The following is a 22,314-nucleotide window of genomic DNA, read 5'->3' on the forward strand; positions in this document are numbered from 1 at the left end:
TAGCTTGCTGTTAGCGATCATGGATGTTCTCTCTCGCCCTCTCGGTAGATAATATGTAACCTTGCTGCACATAACATTACTTATTTGCGGGAGTGCATGGGAGAAGTCTCCCGCTAGTATTGATGCCCAGTGTGATGGCAGAGAAACGTGTGTTTGCTGCGTCGCGTGTAACGTTAGTTTAGAGGAGGCTCTCACACACACACACACACACACACTCAAAAAGACGTGAAAAAAATAAAATAATCGCACACTTTTGCGGTTATGCAATCGCACGTGCTGACATCGCGATTGCGATTCGATTAATCGTGCAGCACTAGACTATATGAAGCTCCACCTCACGTTAGTCGGCTAGAGTGGGGCGAGGAGGAACGAATTCCACCCAAACCTAGTCCGCAATTATTATTATTATTTTTTTTTTTAATAATAACAATAATCGATCAAAATTCCACATGATCGATTCAATTCCTTAACGATCAATTATCGATTTTCGATAATTGATGAACATCCCTAGTCCAGACATGACCAACCTATCTGCAGCATGTTGCTGTTGCTGTGGTAATGGATTTGTGTGTCCAGACATCACCAACCTATCTGTATGGGTTGGTTGCTGTGGTAATGCCATAGGTGTCAGAAGCATGAGAAATGGCCAAGCAACCACACTGTATATTTCATTATGAATGAAGACAACATGGTTGACTTTGATGTGAAAAACCAAAGAAATTGGATTTTTGTGAATTTTTTGGCATATATGTTAAAGAGGACATGAAACATTTGATCATGTGACTAGTTCATTTGCATTTCATCTCAGACAAGACAGGAGGACACTGCTTTCAAGTCTGACATTTACCTAGATTAACTAGAAAGATAAATAACATTTCACCTTTTTGCCAACTAGGGCACTGCTAGATGACGTCACTAGGTTGACTGTACAGTACAGCAGTAAGGATTTTGAACATTTTGATGAATCAAAACAACCACAATCAAAGTCCGAACACAACAGCATATGCTGAGCCTGGTTAGAATTCAAAATCCTACTACCAACACTTAACTAGCTTGTACTCCACTACTTTACTGTACTGTACTGTACTTTACTGTACTTCACTGTACTACAGTACTGTACTGTACTAGTTGTAATAGTTGGTGAAAAGGTGAAATAATGATAATCTTTCTATCAAATCAAGGTAAATTGCGGACTTGAATGCAGTGTTCTGTCTTGTCTCGGGTGAAATTCAAATGAACTAGTTATATGACCATATGTTTCATGTCCTCTTTAACTGAAGGTATTGGCCTTCCAAGCCGTAACGTTACTAAGCTACCCAAACGACCAGCTGTTGTGGACGTTGCATGGGTTAACAGACACCGGGAACAATGCAGGGTGCGGATTAAAAGCCTCAAGAGACAGCTGACGAAGAAGGCAATCTACGAAGCAACGGGCAGTATGTATCACAGGATCTGTAAGTTTGACAGTCCAGAAAGAGCACCAGTGTGTAGCTTTAGCAGATGGGAAGATATGCATCTATCAATCTATTGAGCATGTGGGCAATGTTTGTTTCAAGTTCTGTGTTCGGCCACAGCTATGCCGTTTTACGTGCGATCGGACTGAAACCTTCAGGGTGTGTAAAGGGCACCCGTGCGCGGGTGACGTGACGGAGACAGATTTTTTAATTAGGGTAATTAGCTAATGATGTGATGTCATCAGTGATGATGTCAAAAGTGATGTCATAAGGGCGCACACACACACACACACACACACAAGGAGGCATTGTGACAAGACTGAGGCATTACAAGATTGATCAGTGATGTCATAGACACACACACACACACACACACACACACACACACACACACACACACACACACAATGATGATGTCATCAGTGATATCATAATGGGACACACACACACACACACACACACACACACACACACACAAGGAGGCATTGTGACATCACTGATGCAATAACATTTAGTGAGCAACACACACACACATAGGGTAGGCGAGGCCACGCAGCAGCCGAGCTGTGAGCGCAAATGAAATTTGTTAGGAACCGATCAACCGATAAGTAGAACCGAAATTCTACTTTTTTCTACAGGTCCCTGGTACCAGCCATTTTTGATTCGGTTCTAATTTGCAGTCAAGATTCAGTTCCCAACTATGCATATGGACCAACTAAGATTAATGTGAACTTGCAGCATATGATGCAGCTTTAATGTTATTATGAGCTGAAGTCACAAAACGTCAGAAATCAGGGTTAATATAGTCCAACAGAGATAATCTCCTGATTGTTGTGGTGCTATTTTCTCCATTTAATCTCCATCTCCTCTCCTCTCATTTGGTGCATGGTCAGTATATTAAGGCTTAGTGGTATGATATAGTGAACTAGATTACATGCTAAACCCATGCAAGAAAAAACATTTTGCTGAGCTTTAAGGAAGATACGTAGATTCCAGCATGGGTGAAAGATCTCAAGCTAAACTGATAGGATAATCTCCACCTCCAAACTGCTCAATGTAGACTCATAGACAGCCATCGGTTGATTGAGGAAACCCCACCATTGATATACTAAAAGACATAATTAACTTAAAAAAAACAAAAAAAAAACAACCTTAGACACCTAAAATAATAATGTGGGACATATCCTGCCAGTGAACGTGATTTGAAATGAGCAGACGGTTATGCAACAATAAGCTGTCCCTGCACTTAGGAAAATCTGAATGTATTGTTTTTGGAACAAAGTATAAATTAAGAGACCAACCCAGTTTTATGGTGGAAGGCAATAGTACCAAGCTACAGGAAAAATGTTGTGTAACCTATCTGGGATGTCAATTGGACCAATGTATGTCGAGGGAGACTATGGCCCTATCTGTCATTGGGAAAATTCACTCAAGGACAAAGTACTTGTCAAGAATATCTAAATTCCTGGACAAGAAGACCAGGAGGCTTTTAGCTACGTCTTCAATTCAATGTCATTATGACTACACCTGTATATCCTGGTACAGTGGTTTAACTAAAGGATTAAAGGACAAGCTTCAAAAAGCTCAAAACAAACTAATGAGGGTTATTCTGAACCTCAAACCTAGAATGCATATTAGCCCAATCCATTTGAAGGAGTTGAATTGACTCCCCGTTGAATGTAGAGTTCAACAGTTGGAACTCATCATGGTCTATAGAATATTACATTGTACCCAACGGGTCCCGACGGGCTACAGTATACTGTATACTGATTACGTGCGTAATGAGTGTGTGTGTGACTGTGGTTGCTTTTAACAGCACCCGCTGTGGTGCGTGTATGTTTTCGCACTTCGGTGTAGTTTAATGTTGTGTTTGGGAGGGTTATCTTCAGGTTGCTGGTCTTAGCCTATTTGCTGGTGTTGATGGTTGCCTTGGTCATACTGCAACTGATTGCAGTGCCAAATGCCCCATTTAGTGTATGCATGGCATCTATTAATTTTCTAAAGCCAAATGTTTACAAAACAAGGTAAGTGCGCCTGATTGGTGCCATTCATTCTAATCAGTGCATGTCTGCTCAGCTCCGGTAAGAGCAAACAAAACAACAACAAAAACGGGCTGCAATTTGGCTCGGACAGAATGGCATGAACGCCTGTCGATCTCGGACCAGGCACGACTATTACTGTCTCAGGCTCGGTATGGGTCCGGACAGAAAAATGCTGCGTGAGCCCAGCTGTAATTCACACCGCACTGCATGTAACTACCAACCTCTCCTTTTCTGAAAGTGTTTTTCAGTTTGCATTCTGCATTCAAGCATCGCCATTTTCCCTGAAGTCCAAAGGCAAGGTGTGGAAAGCCTCCTGTATCGCTCTCAGGCTGCTCTTGCACTTCAGAGAGAAGTGGACCTGTCATTGCCTTTACGGGAGCTTTCAGAGGATCTCCAGTGGACTTGGAGAAAAAGCCATGTTGCCCTTTAGTGGCTATGTCTGTTAGCGCAGCCACTATGTGCTTTTCTGACAGCGTCTTGAGCGGGCTTACACACACACACACACACACACACACACACACACACACACACACACACACACACACACACACACACACACACACAGACAATGGTTCATGTCACAGCAGTTCACTTTGTGCATATCACCCCTGATAACACGGATCACGTCATGATGTGCAGTCCATGTATCTGCAATGGATTAGGCTAAATCCATCAATAATGCAGGCCACATGGAGGAGCTGTGAAAATGTGCTTTTCATGTTTTATAAGCGCTCCTCTGTTCCCCGGCTTGATGCTTTTGCTGTCCATATACCAAACAATAAATCCTCTTTCCAGGAGCAATGAATTGTTGGTCAACTTGGTGTGTCTAAAGAGAGGATGTTGAGGCTTCTTGCAATCTTGAACCATGCCGTTAAGCCCTCTATTAGCAGTCCAAGTAGTGAGCTGCTTGGAGAACACTTTAATGTTCTAGTCTTTTTTCTTTTGATCTTCTTCACGAGCAGCTGCTGTACTCTACCTGTACTGTACTGTTGAGAGCTGCTGCGCGTGCATCCCAATTGTGTATGAGGCTTTGTTTGGTTGTTTAGTTCATAGCCTACACTATAACCTACACATACAAATATTAATTTAGCCTATGTATTAGGAGGAGCTGGGGGAAATGTAATTTGTTGGACTTTGATTAATTATAATGGTAAAGGTAAAATAACAGGTGGGATCCATACAGTGTCACATATGTGACGTTAGTCATTTTGTTTGGCCATAGTAACCACCTATGCTAGCAGAAACTGGAGAAAAGTAGCATGTTATCCTACTTCACACAAGAGTTGTCGGGAACCTACAGTAATGTAAAGAGTCTATTGCACTAGCTCCGCCTACCCTCTCTGGGGTGTCACCACAGACACCCAGTTCTTAAATGTTGCAATACTGAGAATGCAAAAGGCTTTCATCAATGGGCCATAGGCACCATCACCATTGTGTTAACTGTGATAGATCTTTGACATGATAACTTGAAACATCTTCGCTTTGAGAACCCAGACACTTTGAGCTCATTCTCCAGCCCGAGCTTGACGGGAGAGTGGGTTTCGTCCTGAGGACACCTTGAGTCTGCACACCTGTGACTTCCTGCGTACAGCATCACCCACCAGGAAGTACCCGTCTCCTCCTCTCCTCCATTTCCTCCTCCTCGCCCTTCCCTGTTTCCGTTCTGCATCGAGCCCTTGGTGATATGGCTATATAAAGAAGGAAAAGGAGGAGCAATACAAAGACAAACAAAAGTGCCTTTTTGAGTCCTGTTTGAAAGGGATACTAATCCCCAGATTTAGCTGTTAGGTTGTTTTTCTTCCTGCTGGAGTGGTGGAGGGTGAGACGGACTTCCTCAATGAACCACAGTACCTTTTGGCTAAATACCCACCGTCACAGCACCTAGCATGTTCTGTTGTTGTGACTAGAGCCGTCACAGCACCTAGCATGTTCTGTTGTTGTGACTAGAGCCTTCACAGCACCTAGCATCTTCTGTTGTTGTGACTAGAGCCTTCACAGCACCTAGCATGTTCTGTTGTTGTGACTAGAGCCTTCACAGCACCTAACATGTTCTGTTGTTGTGACTAGAGCCTTCACAGCACCTAACATGTTCTGTTGTTGTGACTAGAGCCTTCACAGCACCTAACATGTTCTGTTGTTGTGACTAGAGCCTTCACAGCACCTAGCATGTTCTGTTGTTGTGACTAGAGCCTTCACAGCACCTAGCATGTTCTGTTGTTGTGACTAGAGCCTTCACAGCACCTAACATGTTCTGTTGTTCACAGCACCTAGCATGTTCTGTGGTTCACAGCACCTAGCATCTTCTGTTGTTGTGACTAGGAAGTTTCACAATTGAGTGAGAGTAATTTAGTCATCAAACCCAAAAATGAAAGCAGGAAATGACAATGTACTAGAGCGGTGGTTCTCAACCTGGGGGTAGGAACCCCCCAGAGGGTTGCAAGATTATTTTGGGGGGTATGATTGTCAGAAAGAAAAGGGGGAAAAAAACATTTTTCTCCATTGATGATTACATCTCCCATACCATTGATTTAATGTATTATACAGTTATATAAACTATGAAACGATTTCAGTGAGTGAAATGCGTGTGTGAGTGGTGGGAGGGGAGTCGTGAACCCCAGCCTAAAGTTTTTTGGGGGTCGCGGCTCAAAAAGGTTGAGGACCACTGATGTAGAGAATGAAGTCTAGGCTTTTTATTGTGCCCTTTTGACACTAAACAAATAAGTATGTCTGCACTCCTTTGGAATCCATGAACACCACTTTGTCAAAAAGAGAATTACGGTACCTACTTTTTCGCTATCATCTACAATTGGACCAACCACAGGGTGTAAGTTACCATGTTGGTGGGCTTTCAATGAATATTCCATATTCCAATATATATTTGAATACATACCTAAAAAACAGACATTTGAATGTGAAAGTGAATATTCGTTTGTCAGGAAAAAAAAAGCTGCACTACAGCCGCTGCACTGCATGACGGACAGGACAGGAGTCACATCACTTTCATTGATGTCAAGAGCTTTGACAGCCCATGACAGGGTTGAGTCCTCCAGACCCCAGCGTGCACGCTGCTCGCCCAGACACACAGCGTGGGGGTGTCGTGTCCGGCGAGGTAGCCAGGACAGACACACAGCGTGGGGGTGTCGTGCTTGGAGAGGTAGCCAGGACAGACACACAGCGTGGGGGTGTTGTGCCTGGAGAGGTAGCCAGGACAGACACACAGCGTGGGGGTGTCGTGCTTGGAGAGGTAGCCAGGACAGACACACAGCGTGGGGGTGTCGTGCTTGGAGAGGTAGCCAGGACAGACACACAGCGTGGGGGTTTCGTGCCTGGAGAGGTAGCCAGGACAGACACACAGCGTGGGGGTGTCGTGCCTGCCGAGGTAGCCAGGACAGACACACAGCGTGGGGGTGTCGTGCCCGGAGAGGTAGCCAGGACAGACACACAGCATGGGAGTGTCGTCCCCGGAGAGGTAGCCAGGACAGACACACAGCGTGGGGGTGTCGTGCCTGCCGAGGTAGCCAGGACAGACACACAGCGTGGGGGTGTCGTGCCCGGAGAGGTAGCCAGGACAGACACACAGCATGGGAGTGTCGTGCCCGGAGAGGTAGCCAGGACAGACACACAGCGTGGGGGTGTCGTGTCCGGCGAGGTAGCCAGGACAGACACACAGCGTGGGGGTGTCGTGTCCGGAGAGGTAGCCAGGACAGACACACAGCGTGGGGGTGTCGTGTCCGGCGAGGTAGCCAGGACAGACACACAGCGTGGGGGTGTCGTGCCCGGAGAGGTAGCCAGGACAGACACACAGCGTGGGGGTGTCGTGTCCGGCGAGGTAGCCAGGACAGACACACAGCGTGGGGGTGGGCTGGCGGAGCTGAAGTGTCACTCATCTTCTTAATCTTGTAGCGTAGTTGTTGTTCAGTGGAGCTGAAGTACATCCATGAGACGGGTGTGGTAATGATGGCAGAGTTCACAACAAGGAGGTTCTGGTTCACAAATCACAACCCAACTCAACAGTCCGAGCAAATCTAAAAAGCCCTGTTTGGAAATACTTGGACAGTAGACAGCAAAATTGTGGAACCTCAAGAAAAAGCTGTATAAGCTATGTAAGCTACACTTAGCCTACCGTTACATATTTATCACCGCAGCTGGTTCAGAGCGTTGAATGTCAGTTCTATAACAACGTTACACAGTAAAACCTCAATTAATAGCCGGGGCATTTGCTTTGGTAACGTTATAGGACATCATTTTATTTGTTTATTTTCAAATATGTTTGGACAAATGTGTTTTTTTTAGACAGAATATTCATTTTTGGCCAATTTTGACAGCGCTATCATGTTGTTGGTGGTCATTGTTTCAAACTTTCCAGTGATATTAGCAAATTGGCCTTGAGGATAAAATAAAAAATACATTGACTTTGTATGGCGGTCAGGTGCAAGATAGGATTTTAACACCAGTGTTGGATACATTTTGTTGTGTGTAAAGCTCGGAATATGCTTGACGTTTGGCCCGGCCGCACGGAAATGAGAGACACGGAATCCTGACGAGGAAACGTGTGGAGCTTTTATACTCTGTGCGGGTTTCTGCTCGCGGAAAACTCTTTGTCCGCCCACCCGCGTCCGCGTAGTTACAAAATTCGGGGTGTGCACGGCCAGGCGAAAACCGTCCGCACGGGAGCCTTGCGAAGGGGCGTGTCTGCTGATTTGACGTCACTTTTCCGCACAGACACTCGTGGTCCTTGCCGATGCGGGAAGCATAATTCCAGCTTAAGTTTGTCAGTTCTACCACTCAACTTATTTACCAGATTGTTGTGACGGTCATTTGTGAGCTCTCATTGGTTAGTTTATCTGTCAAACCAGCCATGTGTTTGAATGTGATGTGGGTAAATGTGATTGGGTGCCGGCTAGGTGGGTGGGCGTAACCATCAATCAAGGGCAACACTAGCTGTGTTTCCATTACCCTCAGAAATGCGCGAAATCTAAATATCGCAATAAAAATTGGGTAATCGAAAAACCTCCCAAATATCGCAAAAAGTTTTTGCGCTTTCATGAGGTGGTTTTTCAGACGTGCCGATATAGCAGTATATCGCAAAAGCGTAATGGAAACACATTTTCTGCATTTGCACGTTATGTGACCCATAGGGGACGTAGGGGAGGGGACTGTACTGTTGACCAACTTGCGTCTATCCATCCAGCCGCAAGGGGTCAGTTGAACCTAATACGGAAATTGGGATTGTGGGTAAATATTTTGGTCAGGCAGCCTAATATTTTGGTCACTGGCACCATCTACTGGATGAAAATGGAACATTGGCACCATCTACTGGATGAAAATGGAACATGGATCGATGATTTGTTTTTTCGATGTTTTGTCCGAGCTGCCTTTGTCTTCTGTTGAAAATAGTCACGGCAGCAGCAACCGAAATCACAGTGCCAACACCAAGGAGGTTACGCAGTAGGCTCTGGAGTCCATCTTCCTTAAAGTGGAGTCTCGCGAGAAGAGATTTTACGAGACGGGACTTCAACCTCAACTTCAATGGAAACGCCTGCAAGTCGCAATTGTACTTTTTCGAAATTGTAGAAATATCGCAATTATTTTGCGAAAAACTGTAATGGAAACACAGCTACTGTTCAGGTGTTGGCGAGAGTAGGAGAGAGCAATGTGGAGCTGCGGGATGAGGCAGAGTGGACCCAGAAGCCATTAAGCAGAAATGGCGTGTTCTTGTAAGAAGTTTGGATGCTAGTCTCGGGAGAAAGACTGTGTTGGTAAAAGCAGGAAGTCGTTTGCGGCCTTGGTGTGTCAAGAGAGGATCTTCAATGCCTAAACCCAGGAAAGAGACTGCTTTTGACCGGGAGCTGTAACACAACCCAAGTGACTGTTTGCTTGTAGCGTGTTTCGTTTCGTTTCGTCTGTTTGTGCTGTGCTGTCTCGTCGGTTGCCAGGCCACAGATGCTCACGGGAGTGACGGTGTACCGAGGCGCGGTGTGGAAGCAGCTGAGTTTAGCCCTATATGTGTATAACCTATAGCGGTGCCGTCGATATGCTAACATGAACTCATTCATTCATTTCAAGATGCTCATGGCTGGTTTAGCTTTGATGTTAAATGAGCTGTATGTGAGTTTGGAGAGATCAGAAAACCCTAGACAAATACAGTACGAGATAGCCAAAATAGTTATAGTAATAAACCAAAAGGTACATCAAGTGAAACTGCGCTGTGTCTTTTCTATATGATGAAAAGCAATTTGGATGGGGAAGTCACGGTGGTAGCTGTTCAAAGTTGGAATCCACTTTGATCAGTGCATGACAAATGTAGTTTCCCTGGCTGTGCAGGTGTGGGTGCACTTGATAAAGAGAAGAATGAGGGGGCTGACTGAGAGTGCAGCAGGTGCATGTTGGTCCGTGTGCGGGTGTGTGTGCGTGTGTGTGCGTGTGTGTGTGTGTGTGTGTGTGTGTGTGCGTGTGCGTGTGTGTGTGTACTCTGCTCACTCGTTGGGAAGATTTTAATTTGATCCCTTTGTTTCTATAAAACAGGCCAGGATTTGTTCTGCCCGAGGGCAAACAAGTGTTTTTTCTTGTTACTACGGGAACCACTTTAATGATGCAGGGAATGCGAGAGCAATGTGTTTCCGGGAAAAGTCATCAAAATAAATTCTCACTCTTTGGGATTTCTTGAGAAAGTACTTTGTATAGCTGCATGAGATCAGTCATGTAACTTATCATTCATGAACTTATTCAGTTTTCATTTCAGGTGGTGTGTGTGTGTGTGTGTGTGTGTGTGTGTGTGTGTGTGTGTGCCCTCCTGTCATATTAGAACTTGACACAGAGCAAAAAAAAAAGTAGCGCTGCTCCAGAGATAAATAGATTCTTGTTCGGCCGGTCATGATAATGTTCTACATTCACGCTGTAATTCAGAGGAGATTTAATTAACACGGAACCCCAATGGCAACAAATAACGTCAGTGTTGTTTTGTCACTGGTGGAAAAACTTCCTGCATCACAATGGAATGCGGTCTTTACATGCCTGAAGACGGAGTTGCAGGTCTATTGCCTTGCAAAAGAAAGAAAATACGAAGTTTAATTCCTTAATATTATGTATCGACTTTGAAAGAAAAATGCACACTGAAGTTCATTACTCAATATTTCCAAAGAAGGAATGGTTCTTCAATCTCACAAAATGTTGCCATTTTACCTGATAACTGCCTAGACCTCTTCCAGGCAATTGGTCTGTTTTTGGCCCGTGTGTGGTGAGAACACACAGGGCCTTACATTCCCGTCTGTCGGGAATGAGTTTGCTGGCCTATTTACTGGCCTATTTGGCCGCTGGTCCTTCACCTCTCTGCAGTCCGGTAGGTGGCGGTAATACACCGAAGCTGAAATGCATGCTGAATGGTGTAGGCAGGAAGCTCACAGACCAATGCATGCGCTGTAAATCATCACACGTGATGCTGCTCAGCCAATCAACAAGCAAATCGATTCTGCCCGTGGCTTCCCTGTGCTGCTTGGCTCCGAGGAGGATTTTGTTTTGAACCCTGGATGCGCAAATGAGCACTATTGTCTAGCGCTATCCACCTTATTTTTGAATGCCCCACTGTAAAAAATAATTGTGCGTACAAGGTCCGGTTTAACGTGACTTATTGTTGCAGCTCGCCATTTCCTAAATGGTATTCTACTTGATTTGAAAAGATGGCCACCTACACTCAGTATCTTGTACCCTGGCTGAATTGAACATAACTTGGTCAATAAGTATGTAACATACAAAATAAAACAACCCGTAATATCTTAATTTTATGTAGAATGCAGAGGACATGTAACTGTTTAGTTAAACTTGCATTCCAGGAATATTGTGCTCTTAAGATGACGTTAGTGGCTCGAGTCTGTTTCGTCCTGAAACCCACATAGGTTGCGCCAGGCGTAACCTATGTGCGATTTGAAATAACGCATCCGAGATAGAAAATGTTATGAATATAGCCACGTTATAAACAACAAACTAACGCTGGTGATCCGTATGGAAACAGTGTTACTCGAAATGGTTAAAAGTTATATCAATTTGGTAATTCAGTGGAGTTTTACTGCCATGTAACATAACTAACTAGCGTCTAATATTAGCCACAGCAGGCGATTACCCATGAATGCATTGCGCTCTTAAAGGGATAATTATCGACAATATTATTATTATATAGAGCTTATATATATATATATTATATATTATTATATAGAGATTATAGAGCAGACAGGGGCAAATGAAAAATGCTTATTTTCCACATTAAACTCATAAACTAAGCATTTCAATGAAGCTATACAATAAAAATTATGTTTTATCCATCTCTCCATCTCAATCCTCTCCCTCTTCCCACTCAAATTAGCAGCACACGGGCCTATGCCAGGTTTCGACCTGGCCTTGTTTTATTAGATTTTTTAAATGGCGAATGTCATTTCTTAAGGCAATGGTTACAGTTTCTTTACAACATCTCTTTCTCCTCGCAGCCTATTCTCTTATTAGGATCAAGTTGTGTGATAGGATTTGCTCTGGTGGTGAGTGGTCTGTGATCATGAAATGGCTCAAATAAACCTCGTCAGAAGGGCGGCTGCTGTGTAGATGTCTATGGAGGGATGGTTCCTGTTATTCAGCAGATCAGTTGTTCCCTCTCTTGTCCTCTTCTTTGCACAGAGCCAGTCTTAAAGGAACACTCCGCCCATTTTCAACCAGCTTTGTATCATTAGAACATCAGTAGTATATCAGAAAACTGTAAACTGTTTTGAGTGTTAAAGTGTGGACCAGTGACATCACTGGTCCACACTAACTCAAATTAATAACTCATTAACTCAAATCAACTCTCAATAACTGTCAAACTAGATGAATGATGAATAGTTTGACAGTTATTGAGAGTTGATTTGAGTTAATGAGTTATTAATTTGAGTTAGTGTGGACCAGTGATGTCACTGGTCCACACTTTAACACTCAATAACTGTCAAATTAAATGACAGACTTCAAAACCGTTTACAGTTTTCTGATATACTACTGATGTTCTAATGATACAAAGCTGGTTGAAAATGGGCGGAGTGTTCCTTTAAGTCTATTTAAAGCATCAAGTGCGCAAACTGTCGACCGATTTGTGTGGCTTGTCGTTTTGCTGGTTTCTCAGTGTGTGTACTGGTACTGCTCTCCTGCTTTCTACGTCCTGCAGTATGTTGTTGTTTTGCTGGTTTCTCAGTGTGTGTACTGGTACTGCTCTCCTGCTTTCTACGTCCTGCAGTATGCATGCGTCTGTGTGGGAGAGGTGGCCTGCTTTTTCCACGTTATGTCCATTTTGGCCCAGTTTTCCTGTGCTCTAATAATGCCACTGTTGTGGCTGTTGTGTTCTGCTTGGTTAGCCTTTTGTTCAGTGTGGTGTAGATTGTGCCTAACCAGCATGCTGTACCACAGCCTCAGATAGCTTAGTGTCTTTCATCTGATGTCATACAAAAGTCCATCTTTATGTATTCACTGCCATTTGACTACCCTGCATTTTATTTTGTGATATTTAAGTTCTATATGGCCAGCCTATAACAGTAACTCCCAAAGTGTTGGCCTGGCCGTGGAGATACTGCACGTGGGCTGTGGGTACGTACCTGCGTGCCAACACTCCCATTTCACCTTCCCATTTCTCCAACTTTCACCATTTTTGTTTATGGTATCATATGAAACTAGATGACTTTAGACATCCATTAATACCAACCATGTCATGCTAGCTTGTTGGGAGGGGGGCAGGGGGCTAAATAACGCTCCAAACTTGGGCAAAATTTTGGCGAGGGAAAACTATTTCAATGGGGTCCCTTGACCTCGCGCTCAGAGATATCTGAATGAAAATGGGTTCTATATAATGTCAAATGTCTGTCCATGGTATGGGGACATTTATATTAGGGTTGTGTGATGTCATGAAAATACCCATCGTGATTGTTTTACAGTGAAACATCGTTTTGGACGATGGCATCGTCGTGGGTGGGGGTGGGGGGAAGAATTAATTATTTATTAAGTTGCTGCGTTGCTGTAATTCCATTTGGCTAGCCGCTGCAATGCGTTCACGTTAACATCACAGGACAGCTGAGCTCTATGATACCAGCGGGCTTTGATAGCCTCTCCTCTGTGCTACAGCACAGAGCCAGGCGACTGAAGTGGGCAGTGGCTGTCACTACCAGCAATTTGAACGGCACAAAACAAATAACGTTAACGTTACAGATCCTCACCAATTGTGTGTTGAATTTAACTAGCTGGCAGAAAACTGACTGAATTACTGGCTGATATAACGTTAGATTCGTGTTGGCTTTTGAACCTAGAGAGAGTTTAGGATAAATGCTGTATCTAGTATGGACCGACTCCAACTTTCACTTTGGAAACGGGCGAGTTAAATTCACAGTTGAAGACTTGTACTCACTTTGGGTTGAAAACAGGAAAGAACGTGAAGTTTCTTCTTTGTCTTAAAAAGTTTTCACAACACAGCCGACTTCTCACGCGCTGGGGACGCCCCGGCGACATTAAACAATCGCACCCAGTTCAGAGAAGCAGTGGAGCGGAGGAGGAGGGGGAGGGGAGGCTTCCCTGAACTGAACTGGGCGTGCTTGTTTAATGCCGCCGGCGCGTCCCCCGTGCGTCACGGTAAGTGGACTTGGCCTTTTTTATTATTAAAACGGCACAATTTTAATTCGAACAGATAATTAATTACAATGATCCGATGTAGAAGGCTCAGAGGTCGATGGGGGGTCGGCCCATCACAATGGTCGATGCCATCGTCCATCGTGCCAACCCTAATTTATATAGCAATTGTTTGTGGATTGATTTGCTCATGTTGATGCTGATGCTCTGGGCCAACAGCACAGAACCATGACAGCCAATCAGAGGTGTGTCCTTCAGGCCAAAATGGTGGATTTGCACAGAGGTTGCAATGGAACAGCAAGCGTTTGGTTGTTATATAAAATCTTTGGCTCAGTGTGGTGAGGTGAAACGCAACAGAAACGAAACAAAGGAAAGAGAAACGAAAGTCAAGTTACAAAATCGCATTCAGCCTTTTTAATAGGCTATTTCTTTCCTGGTTCGGTCACACACATGCATGCACGTTAAGGTTACAGCGTGACTGACGTAAATGAAAGATCACAGGGGTTGTCTGTGGAATTCGCCTATCTATGTAATTTTACAATCGTAAATTGGACGCCACTTACCATTCAGGTTGGCTGAACCGGCTGGCTCTAACTTGCAGCCAACAGAGCCATAGAGATGGTGTGCATATGCGGAGGTGTGTGTGTGGGTGCGCTTGTTGTATTTTCAGCCAGCAGCCCAAGCGGGCGGGGAAAGGGGGTGAACATTTAAGCAGCGTGATGGAAACACCGCCCCGTCGGGAAACGAGAGGGGATGTCACAAAGCCACATCGAATTGAGTGTCCCTTTCCATCACTTTATCGTTGCTGACTGAGTGACTCAACCCAAAAAGCTGTCACTTGACCAGCGTGCTGCGCACATGGTAAAATGTCCGACGCACACGCGCGCAGGGCCGCTGGAAGTCATTTTAAGCAGGGGGTGCTGCAAGCAAGGGACTTTTGGATGTTTGGATGTTTTTTAGCCATATTTAGAGGAATATCTAATTTTAAATTAACATTATGATTATACTGTTCTGATGTGATTATTTAGTATTTTCTCCTTTTCTCACTCACTTTGATGTCACCACCTTCTCTCCCTTTAGGTCGTTTTACACTACAACAGACAGCAACACAGGCAGAAACACTGAGCTTATTATTATATTTTATTATCTTATTATTATAAACCAAACATAAAAAAATAACATCTCCACCCTCTTTGCTTTGCTCATAAACCCTAAATATCGCAGTATAAAACGTATAAAAAACATTTTAATCATATATTTTTTAATTGAGACTGCAATTCCAATACAAGACAGCAGAGGGTGCTGCTGCACTTCCCCTCCCCTGCACGCGCGCACACATGTTATTACCAGGGCCAATAACTTTTCTCTCTAGGCAGCACACTCCCACTCAGACCAAGTGGCGATGAAAGCTGTGCCTAAATTAAGAATTTTAAACACCTCTAACACGTTTCAAACGTGCGATTTGTGATGCTAAACTTTCCATTAACGGCTGTTTTTACATTAAGAAGTTTAACTTAGCACCGACACACCTTGAATTGCCGCGTTTGATTAAGTCTGTGGGTGTGTGGCATTTGTGTGTGATAATGCATAATTATCTTTTTGAAGAGATTTGATCTTGATCTGAATATCTGAGTAAAATATGAGTAAAAGTATTTGTGAATATAAAGAAACCCTCGCCCAAAGGCTCCCAAGCAAGAGAGAACCAATGTAGAGCTGCAACTAATATTAGAAACATATTTTGGGGTGCAGGTTTTGCTGTTTGCTGTCTCTATTTGTTATATGATAAAACTTGATTGTCACTGAGGCAACCAAAGGCCAAGAAATGGTTGATTTTTTTTATGGTTGCCAAGGGCAACCGTTAATGCAGAGCCCTGTATGTAGCCTATGTATGTACTGTTACTGTATATATATATATACATATACATACATACACACACCTAGGTCTCTGAAATTCACGCACAAACACTCACCCCCTCTAACCCTCTCCCCCACCCCCTCTGACTGCCCCTCCCTCCAACATACAGGTGCAGCTGAACTTTGGCAGCAGTAGCTTGGAAGCTGGTTCCAGTCCACTACATGGTTTTTCATCCACGCTAGCTGCATCCAGGTAAGAAAATCAAGGTCCAGCTCAAGTGGCAGGTTGATAGCGTGCATGAACCTGGAGGTTAGATCAAGTCTCCAAAGTTCTTGGAGGCTTGATCTAACCGTTAAACAAGAATACTTTTTCTCTCTCTCTCTCTCTCTCTCTCTCTCTCTCTCTCTCTCTCTCTCTCTCTCTCTCTCTCTCTCTCTCTTTTAACTGTTTAACTTTTAACAGTGTCTCAGAGTTGTACTTTTCATCAAGTGTTTTGTTGGTTTGGAAAACATAATGCTGCGGTGTGAAAAACGGTAAGCACAGCAGACAAATTGCACTTATCCGGGTGATTATCTTTTAATGAGGTGATTGAACCGTACACTAACCCACCCCAATGGCCTAGTTAGACAGGATCAAATCGAGACAGACAAGGGCAATGGAGAGTGGTGTCAGACTGACAGACAGGGCCTCAACAATGACCTACACACACACACACACACACACACACACACACACACACACACACACACACACACACACACACACACACACACACAAGCACACACACACAAGCACACACACACAAGCACACACACACACACACACACACACACACACACACACACACACACACACAGAAGCGAGAGAGCCGTTGCACTGCCTTTAAATGGCATTGTATCAGTGAAGGGAATTTGAGTGTCTGCTTGCTGCACTTCAAGCAACACTCTGGTTTGTTTGGGATTAGCCGGGCAGATAGATTCTTACACTTAAATTTACTATTTGGACAGTTCGCTAATGCTCTTGTCCAGGAAGACTTACAATGGGTACGACAGTACAATAAGCAGACGGCAATGAAGGGTGCGAGGGTGAAAGTCATATAGCCCAGTATTGATGTAATACATCTTCCTGTGTTCCTAGACTGGCAAGGTAAGATGAGCTAGGGATACCAAATGTAAAACTGTGTACTGCACAGGCTTCAAAGATGCCATGGTTACAGCTCCAGGCACCCTAAACGGGCTTCCAATCATACTTCAGAAATAAGTGTTTAGTCTGAGGGGGAAAAAATGTGTGCCACTTGTTTTTGGGCAGTGCGTTTTGGTTTTCGTACTGCGCTGTGAGCAGACTTTGCGTTTTGGTTTTCGTACTACGCTGTGAGCAGACTTTGCTGCAACTTGCTCACTTTCTGCCATTGACATACTGTATATACAGTATAATGGACCAACGGAGTTCATTGACTTTGACACAGCAAAATGAAGCTCACTTCCGGATATTGTTTGATTGGTTGAATGAATGAATGCTACACGGAAGTACGAGGAGAGGGGGCGGCTGCCCCTAGCGGCTGCTGGGGGAGTTTCCGAATTTGCCCTGTCTCCCTTATCGCCGTAATGCATTATGGGTAGTCAGCTACTTTGGCTAATGTAGCGGCTAACGCTACTTACTTTACATTGCAGTAAAATGGCACTGAATGACCAAATTGATTTAACTTTTAACCATTTCGAGTAACACTGTTTCCATACGGACCCCCAGCGTTGGTTAGTTGTTTATAACGTGACTATATTTATAACGTTATAACGTTATAATATAACGTATAACGTACTCCGGTTTCTGGGCTGAATCCAATGGTCTGAATACAGAGAAGGCTTAAGGCTTTATTTAACGGTATAGATAACGTTAAATGGTCAATTTTCCTCGAAATGGGGCTATAATTTGGAAAACGGAGCACGTTAGAGCATGAAAAAGACTTAAAATTGTTTTTTCAGACCATAAACTAATTTGGAAAGTGTTTATTTAAGGCATAGACCGAGAGAGAAGTTGGCTCGTTTCCCATAGAGTTGAATGGATTTTCCTGGGAGTGCTACACAAGCTGCGACCCCCACTGGCCATTTGAAAGAATGCAATTTCCGCATAGGCGTCAAAAATAGGCAGGCTGAATTGGGCACTGCTTTCTGCCAATGAACATAAAGCCCTTTGTTTTGAGCGGTTGGCCAGCCACTCTACAGTTCCCATTCACAGCTATTTGACCCTGTCTGTGCACCTCTCATGGCCAAAGGGTCATTCTATCCATGAACCTTTCCCATCGGGGGGATCCCCCAGTCCTTAGATACATGTGTTCATTCCAAAGTCCCACAAATGTGAATGCAATGTATTTACAAATCAACCAACAGTCCACAATGTCAATGAAGAAATAACAGAGAAAGCTGTGCTCTTTTCCTCTGACAAAAACCTTTGCGGTGAAGTACGAATTAAGCCTCACCTGGTGTTGATATGTAACACATCTTTTTTCGGCTTTGTTTGATCTAAAAAAGCAAGGAGTAGAGCGCAAGAATATTAATAACCTAATATATCCATAAAACACTGAACTCGGGTTTAGCTTGTGACTTTTCTTTATTGCACAAGCTTAGCTTTCTTCAATGTCTTTCTTGTGACTATTGTGTACTGTAGTTGGAAAATTTGGAAGGGGAGGCATAGTCAAGGTGATGGAAGGAGCGCCACTTTCACTGTCATTCCAATCATAACCGACACTTGCTTATTAAATCAATCCTTAGACCCTGAATTTACAAGGCGTGTGTCTCCAGCGGCGGCGGCTGCGGTACTTTGTCAGCCAGGCCGATAGTCATCAAAAGCACGGCACATTTAGCCTGGCTGCTATCTTCATGAGCCGGTGTGAAGGAGCTGTTTCTCTCCCACAGGAGAGCTTCACTCACTAATAGCAGTTTGCTACAGACTGCACAGCAGAGCTGAGTCCTCACACACTGCGGCAGCAGGCGATCCGGTAGGCAGACAGACAGGCATATAGACAGACAGGCAGACAGACAGGCAGGCAGACAGACAGACAGGCAGACAGACAGGCAGATAGACAGACAGACAGGCAGACAGACAGGCAGGCAGGCAGACAGACAGACAGGCAGATAGACAGACAGACAGACAGGCATATAGACAGACAGACAGGCAGACAGACAGACAGACAGACAGGCAGATAGACAGACAGACAGGCAGACAGACAGACAGGCAGGCAGGCAGGCAGACAGACAGACAGGCAGATAGACAGACAGACAGACAGGCAGACAGGCAGACAGACAGACAGGCAGACAGACAGGCAGATAGACAGGCATATACACAGACAGGCAGACAGACAGACAGACAGGCAGATAGACAGGCAGACAGACAGACAGACAGACATACAGGCAGACAGACAGACAGAGAAGCAGACAGACAGACAGACAGACAGACAGGCAGGCAGACAGACAGACAGACAGACAGACAGGCAGGCAGACAGACAGACAGACAGGCAGACAGACAGGCAGACAGACAGACAGGCTGACAGACAGACAGGCAGATAGACATACAGGCAGACAGACAGACGACAGATAGACAGACAGACAGACAGACAGACAGACAGACAGACAGACAGACAGACAGACAGACAGACAGATAGACAGACAGGCAGGCAGGCAGATAGACAGATAGACAGACAGACAGACAGACAGGCAGATAGACAGACAGACAGGCAGGCAGATAGACAGACAGACAGACAGGCAGGCAGCACTAGTGGTTTGGTGAAGGAAGACGTCCTATTACTCACCTCTGGAGCAGGATAGTGCTGTGTTGTGCCTCCCAGGGGTTCTGTTCAATCATCAGCACACACTTTATGACCTTGTTCTGTGGATGTGTGTGTGTGTGTGTGTGTGTGTGTGTGCTCCTGCTCCTCTAACCTCTGCATTGCACAGGGATTGAGCCTTTACTTTGTGTAATGCCATTCAAGTGCTCTTGTGTGTACCGCTCCCTTAAAAAAATGCTTTTGTGTGTTCAAATAAATGGCTGTGTTGTGTTGTGTGTTCACCACGGCTCATATGTGCATGTCTGACTTGATCCTTCCTCTCTATCACTGAGACCGGCACTGTGGGGTGGCTCTGCAGACTTTATTTTAAATGTTTTGCTGTCTCTGCAATCAGCACAGATGTTATTATGCCCCCGGTGGACAAAACAGGCTTTTCCCTAATTATCTGAGCAACATCTGGGAGGAGGAAGAAGAGGAGGCTCGTCCTGGGGGGCGGTCGGCCCTAATCGAACCGTAAACACGTCGTGGCTCAGGGGGGTGGAGGATGCTCGTGCGAGCGAGCGAGGCTGGGTTTGTGTGTGGGAGAGAGGCCATTTCAATAGAGTGTGTGGCAGGCAGGCAGGCGGGCGGGCGGGGGGGAGGGGCAGAGGTGGAATCTGCCATATGGATGAGAAAGAAAGGGGGTGGGGGACATGTAAGGGAAAGGAGGAGGAAGGAGGAGAGAAAGGGAGAGAGTAGACTCAGCGGCCCATTTCAACTTGCTTGATCCTCCCTACCGGGCCGGCCCCCAGGGGTGCTGACAACACCGTTTTGTTGATTCATTCCCCCTCTCCCACTCCTTCCCTGTCTTTTGCAGGCAGTCTCTATTCCTGCTGCCCTCACGTTGCTTTTCTCCTCTTCATAATGCTCTCCCATCTGCCTGCTTGTCCTCTAGTATGACCTTGCTCATCTGAAGCCTTCCCCCCCTTTTATTGTGACGTCCTCCGATGCTGATTATATACCTAACAACCGGAGAGCGCCCCCCGGGTCTTCAGAGCTCAAACTGCATCATGTAATGTTCCCCATGCGATATGAGGTGAAGGGTAAGGCCAGTGCGCCACAGGGACGGAACCCATAATATATAGATAGAAAAAAGCTGATAGATGGATTTTATTGCTGTGCTCCTAGATTCAAATTGTCTCATTCAAATGGGTCAGAGGCCTTTCCTCTCTTAGTGAGGCTTGATTTGAGGACCGGAGAACATGAAGTGCCCAGGTTCAGTCTGCAGGTCCCCAGCTGCCGGAGATGCTGCACCCAGGCACTGTTTAGAGTGTGGATGCACTGGCCGGCTTGACCGCAATTTCATCTGATGGGGACATGAGGGAGAGCTGCAAACCAGGAAGCTGCCTTTTCTGCTGTATTCACTTTGAGAGCTCCAGCCAAGCTGAGAGTGCCAACACAACCAAAGGCAATTTGCGTAATGGCAGCAATCATGTATTAACCAAGAATGGGTGACGACAGTGCATCACTTGATTTTTTCGTGATTGTAAAGTTGGGGAAGTTTATGTTCTTGCTGGCTGTAAACTGGTCTAGAAAACTATACTGCTATCTGTAACACCCATAGGCCGTCAAAAAAAAAGAATCACGTTTTGAAGCATTGTGTGGTGGTTCTTGCAGCTCCGCCTGCTATTGGTCCGTGATCAGCAAGCTGTGTGATCACTGTCAATCACGCCCAAAACAGTCTTTTCTATTGTTTATTTGACTCTAAAGGGGTGAGTTGTAGAACAGTTGATGAAAGATGAAATTAGATATTTAGACCAAAAGCGTGTTTTGAACCAGGCAGTAAACATGCTTAATCCTGTTGTAAAGATGGGGAACGACTCTCTTTTGGAGCCAGCCTCGAGGAACTACAGCTTTCAGTATCACATCTGCGGCTTCCTTTGTCAAAGTAACACCATGACTAGCTGTGACCAGTGTGTATATGAGGACATGTTTCTCTCTATTCTTTTATTAGAGATTCATTAGGAGATGGTAGCAGAAGAAAATCCCTCTCAAAGAAAAAAACAAAAAAGGCCATTGATCCTGATGATGTTTCCGTTGTCCCGTAATTGCAGGACATTGACCTTTAAAATGAATCAAAAACCTGTAAATTAAAATCTGCAGGACACCGTGTCCTGTAAATTATCTCCTGACGCAATTAATTGTAACCCCGGCTTAAATCCCCCGAGTCAAGAATATTGACCTGTCACTTTATAGTTTGGCAACACTGTCAAACAGCTCCACACGAGGTGTGACAAACTAACTTGCTAGTCCTGCTCGTCTTTAGCTGCTTCTGATTGGTCAGTTTAGAGAGGTACATCACGTTTCTCTAAAATGCTATTGGCTAATTATTATTATGGCTAATAATTGGTGCCTGGGCAGGACTGAGTGTTGGGATTTTGACAGTGCGGTGAGGTTTGTGTGTCAGTGTGTGCGCTGCTGTGCACTGATATAGCGCATGTGTTTTCCTCTTAACGTAGTGGGTGGCTACCCAAAGCAAGCCAAGTCTACTATTTTCTAGTACTCTTATTAGCCTGACTCATT

The 22,314-nt window shown here is 44.8% G+C and overlaps 1 protein-coding gene across 1 annotated transcript in view; it reads left to right on the forward strand.

The window, feature by feature from the left end:
- The window catches only part of adarb1b (adenosine deaminase RNA specific B1b), a 240,448-nt gene that overhangs the window by 10,731 nt on the left and 207,403 nt on the right, over window positions 1–22,314 (forward strand). Inside the window, exon 2 of the mRNA XM_083638553.1 lies at window positions 16,144–16,226. The gene's annotated coding sequence lies outside the window, so the exon portion shown is untranslated. The remainder of the gene's footprint in view (window positions 1–16,143; window positions 16,227–22,314) is intronic.

The sequence above is a fragment of the Poromitra crassiceps genome (assembly GCF_964638095.1).
Source record: "Poromitra crassiceps genome assembly, chromosome: 6".
Classification (NCBI taxonomy): Eukaryota; Metazoa; Chordata; class Actinopteri; order Beryciformes; family Melamphaidae; genus Poromitra; species Poromitra crassiceps.